The sequence below is a fragment of the Lagenorhynchus albirostris genome, chromosome 1 (genome assembly GCF_949774975.1).
Source record: "Lagenorhynchus albirostris chromosome 1, mLagAlb1.1, whole genome shotgun sequence".
Classification (NCBI taxonomy): Eukaryota; Metazoa; Chordata; class Mammalia; order Artiodactyla; family Delphinidae; genus Lagenorhynchus; species Lagenorhynchus albirostris.
In genome coordinates, this window is record NC_083095.1 from 154,125,543 (window position 1) to 154,130,894 (window position 5,352).

Sequence of the window (5,352 nt, forward strand, 5' to 3'; positions counted from 1 at the left end):
TTCCACCCGCTAATTTACCCCCATTCCCAATGTACCTGGGAGGTCTTAGAACCACCCCCCTGTCCAGAATTACAGCCCTGAGCAATGTTTCAATGCAGAGTTATTGAAATGTTGTCTGTGGGTGCTGGAGTGTGTGTTCTTTATTATATTATGATACAGCATTTACTGTATGTCAGATCAGGTTGGCATCCTGGGGCAGTGCCCACCGGGTTACCAGCTACTGTCCAGTACCTGTCTGATCACACAGCGATTCTGCCAGATCTTCTTCATTGCCACAGAGTTTTAGGTCTTCTATTTATGACCTTAAGATATTCTCAGATTGGGAGACAAAAAGATCACGGGGGGAAAAGTGCATCCCTGACTCTCGGGGGATTTGAAGAGTTCTTCTAACCTAAGAAAGAAGCCTTTAGTAATATTCTAGCACAGTTCTTACTTGCCTGGTTCCTGATAAGAGGTTAGGACTTTGTTTTTAAGAAAGGTGTTTAAGACTGCAGCTTCAGTTAGTAATGTATTTGTTTTTAATAAAACTCAACAAAATGTATCTATCTCAGCATCTCTCTAGGACATTATTTTATATTTTGCTATGTTTGGTTTCTTAATTTTCCTTTGGGGTGTGGAAGGATGGGGGAAAGCATTCATTAGCAGAGAGAAAATTGGACAGATAATCAACTGCATTCCTGGAGGTTGAGTCATCTGACTGGCCTGAACTTTGAGGAGAAAATTGGACAGATAATCAACTGCATTCCTGGAGGTTGAGTCATCTGACTGGCCTGAACTTTGAGGAGGGCATTCTTCATTTTGGGCTTATCTTCTTCAATTTCTGCCTCATTAATAATGCCTGATTTTTTTTTACTCCTGTGGGTGCACCGTCTCCGGGTCTTTACTGCGCTCAGAGGTTTCGGATATTCCATTGTTATTGCCCCAGAGAAACAGTCTCACTATTGTGCCGAACTTGGAACACAGAACAATGAACATTTTTCAAAGAGGAAGAAATCTGGGAGATTTCATTTCACAAACTTCTTAGTGGCTGTTTCAGGAAATGGAGTCTACCCAGGTGACAGGAATTCAAGAGGAAAAAAAAACTTTTCTGAGAAGCAGGTAAAGAGAGCGTTTGGGATACAGGAGAGCTTGGCTGAAGTGAAACCATGAAGATGTGTCAACAGGGCTCTGCATCCTCCATCCTCCATCAGGTGATGAGAAATTACCTGCAAGTGTCAAGAGTCACTCAGGCTGTTTGCCTGGGATCCTTTGAAGACCAAAGCATGAGTGCATTTCAGATGTCATGGCAAATATTTCCAAAATTATTGTGCAGGTTCTCCCTGGGCTTATATATCAGATATCTTATTCACATGTTGGCTTGAAAGCTTGTTGTGTAATAGCTGGATAAGAACGACAGGAAGGAGTACATCCAGGATACGTGACAGGTGAGCACTGGATAGTGATTGCTCTGAACCTCTCTGAATAGGCCACCTAGGATCCTTTTTGTGGGATGGAATGGACCAGGCTGTGTGTGAAGCAGCAGATGGCTGTTGCTGTCACCGAGTTATAGTGACCAGCACAAATAGGAAGGTCATTATCATTGGTGCTTTTTTTTTTTTTTTGGCTGCACCGAGCAGCATGCGGCATCTTAGTTCCCCCAGGGATTGAACCCGTGCCCCCTGCAGTGGAAGTGTGGAGTCCTAACCAGTGGACTGCCAGGGAAGTTCCTCATTGGTGCTGTTTGCACAAGTCTCAGCACGGACACTTGCTCCAGGTTAATCCCAACCTTCTCAGCTCCCAAAGCACGGAACACATACCTCCCACCTTCCCTCTCCTGCTGGAATACAAACCACTGCACCCCGGAACTAACCTATTTATGTCTGTATTTTCAGAGCTTCGTGCGTGGCCTGACACACTAATTTCTGTGCCCCAAACACGTGTTTATTGAATGAATGAATTAAATGAATGTATGAGTGAAAACTAAGTGATTCATTGTGTTTCAAAAGTACCTCTACCACGTGTGCATTATTTAGAGGTAGGGGCACCTCTGAGGCAGTTACTTTCCCACTCTTTACTGTAAACTGTGCACTAGGTCAGGCTGCAGTCTGACAACTACCCTCTATCCACTCAGTATCCTTCTCCCCACTGTGTCTGGTATCCTTCCTTGTTTAGTTGAACAGGTTGTGATGCTACATCTCCCTCAGACCATGCCCTCCCATTTCCCACCTCTCCATCCCCCCTGTACCACTACCCCTGGCAACAGCTCTGACCTGAAGTCACCAACCATTCAACTCACTCTGAGCTGTCACTGCTGACCTGATTTTCACAGCAGAGCAATTCAACCATGCTTCACGTGGTTGTGAGCCTCCACGTGTTACCTGCCCAGCAGACCGCTGCCAGGGGGGACCAGATCTGTCTGTGGACCCCCCTGCCCTCCCTCTGAAGTCAGCCTTTCCCAACTCGCTCTCCCCCAGCCCTTCAGAAGGTTCCTGTGGACGATGGGAAAGTGAGGATTCCGCGTGGGATGGCTCCGCGAGAGTCCGGTTCTTTTCATTCCAGTTAGCTTCCATGCTCAGGGACATCAGGGACTGCCCCCATCCCCTGCCCCAGCCTCCCCAGTGCTGGGTCCACGCTAGGCTGTACAGCCCGAGCCACGGCCAGGTGCTCCCACTTCTGGGAGGAGCCACAGCCGTGCTGGGATCACCAGGTGTGGTTCCTGTCGTTGCCTCACTTTGCCCTCAAGGTCACACAGGTGACCACCTGTTTTTTTGGTGTGTTACCTGCCTGCCTCTGGGAATGTCGCTCTGGTTTCTGCTAAAACTAAATGCAGCCAACTTTCCAGCAGGCGGGAGCATATCTGGGGCTCTGCAGGAGTGGAGGGGAAGCAGAAGGGCTGGGGGCTTTGGCTCTGTCCCCCCAGCCCCCTGCCCCTCACAGCCTTTCTGCTGCTTCTGCACAGGCTGAGCGATCTCCTCCTGCCGGGTTGGGGGCAGTGGGGAGTGACCTGTGTCATGAGCTCGGGTGGTCGTTAACAGGTACCACGTATGGAAGCTTGTAGAAGGCTGACATTTATCTCTCTCAATCCTGGAGGCCGGATGTCCAAGATCAAGGTGTCAGCAGGGCTGGTTCCTCTGAGGCCTCTCTCCTTGGCATGTAAATGTGGTCTTCTCCCTGTATCCTCATGTGGCATCCCTCTGTGTGTGTCTGTGCCCTAATCTCCTCTTCTTGTAAGGACACCAGTCAGACTGGATCAGGGCTCACCCACTTGACCTCATTTTACCTTAATCACCTCCTTTAAAAGCCCCATGTCTGAATACAGTTACATGGGTTTAGGGCTTCAGCATATGAATTTGAGGGGGTGTAAATCAGCCCATAACACAGGCACAGGGTTCACCAGTGTCATGGACTGAATGTACCTCCCCGAAAATCCATATATTGATGCCCCAGCCCCCAGTGTGACAGTGTCGGGAGGTGGGGCCTTTGGGAGGTGATGAGGTCATGAGGATGGAGCCCCCATGGTGTGCTTAGACTTTATAAGAGACACCAGAGCTCTGTCTCCATCATGTGAGGACACAGTGAGGACACAGTGAGAAGGTGGCTGTCTGCAGGCCAGGAAGTGGGTCCTCACCAAGAACTGGAAACACTGGCCCCCTGATCTCTGACTTCCTGCCTCCAGAACTGAGAGAAATAAGTGCCTGTTTTTGCAGCTCCCAGTCAGGGGTGTTTTGTTGTAGCAGCCTGAGCTGAGGGAGACACCAAGACCACCTTGTAAACTGGTTTCCGTAATAGAAAAAGTGCTTCCTGGAGCAGAGTTTAGCCCTGAGCCTGGTTCTGAAAACCTGGTTATTCCATTCCCAGATAATAGAGTTGACTCTACTTTAGACTGTGCTCAAATGCCAGAGAATAAACAAGGAAATGCAGTGTTTAAAAAGAAAATAAGGTTTGAGTTATATCAGTGACCCACATGTATCCAATTGACTGGGTTTTCACCTTCTTAAGTATGTATTTGCACAGATGCACAAGGGAAACTGTATTCCTAAGTGTCACTTGAGGAGACAGTTTTGTGGGGTCTCGTGACCTGCACCCGCTTTAGAGTCTGTTTGCTCGGTTGAACACGGAGCTCCCCAGCCTCCCAAGAGCGACCGGCCCCGTCACAGGGACAGGACAGTGAGCTCTTTCCCGAGGCCCTTCTCCTTGCTTCTTCTCTCCAGTGACACCAAGCACAGACCTTTGTCTCTGATAAGCCTTGTTAGTCCCAGAAATACCCAAACAGAGGCATGTCCCTGTGTTACTGTGCTTTCGAGAAGATCCCAGAGGACGTGTTGAGCCTCATTTGCTCCAGCCGCTTCCTGAAGGGCCTGTGCTGACCGCTGGGCCTGTAGGAGGAACCCGCACAAGCTGACCAAAGAGCAGCAGAGGTCCCACCGGAGAGCTTCCAGGCATTTCCCTGCAGTCACCCTGGTCGGCACGTCAGCTGGGCCTCTGCTGCCACCCAGTGTCCCTCAGTTGCCAGGTTGATGGAGGTGGGGCTGCAGAACCTGTTCAGGGCTGCTGAGCTGTCTCCCGGGGTGAGGGCCGGGCGCCCCCAGGATGCGGAAGATTCACAGAAACCGCTGAGCCTTCAAACTCTGGTTCTCCCTTCTCCCAGCACTTTTCTTTATTGGTAAAAACAGGTGAAATGAACCCACAAACGTAGCCTTCAAGGTGGGAGACTCCAAACAGAAGCCTTGGAAGACAGTGTGAGGATTAACCCTTTATTCTCGGCTTTCTTCCTTCCTTCCACGTGCCCCTCAGGGGGTGGGACCTTCTAGTATAAAACACCAAGGACACCTGCCCCCGGGTGTCTGGGTTGGGACCGACCTGCAGTACCCTCTCCTCCGTGGATGAAAACGAGTCCCATGGGCCCCAGCGGGCAGGACGTCTCCCATCACCACAGATACGGTGCCTGCTATTGTCCCTGGATGAAAGTGTCCTCAGTGCTTGCTGGGGTGGGTCTTGGGAAACCGCCAGAAAGTCAAAGAAGGTTACAGAGACCACGCTGAGGTTGGAATGACATGCTCACCGTTCACTGACCGGAGGAAACGTGGCTGAAACAAGAATGGGAACCACACCCTCTTTGGAAAGATGACCGACTGAAAAGCGCCCAGATTCTGAAGAAACTCAAGGCGCATCTCCCAGGGGAGAGAGGGCCGTGGCGGGCAGGCCAGGACGTGGCTGCACCTCAGGCAGGTGTTAGACCCACGAGACCATGCTACCTTCTTCCCCAAACTGGGGGAGCCCTCAGGGCACAGCGCTGGGGCGAGCAGATCACCAAGATGGGTACAGCCTGTGGGCCACCTCCCAGGCCCAGCCTGGGGCCTTGTCTGTGTGTCT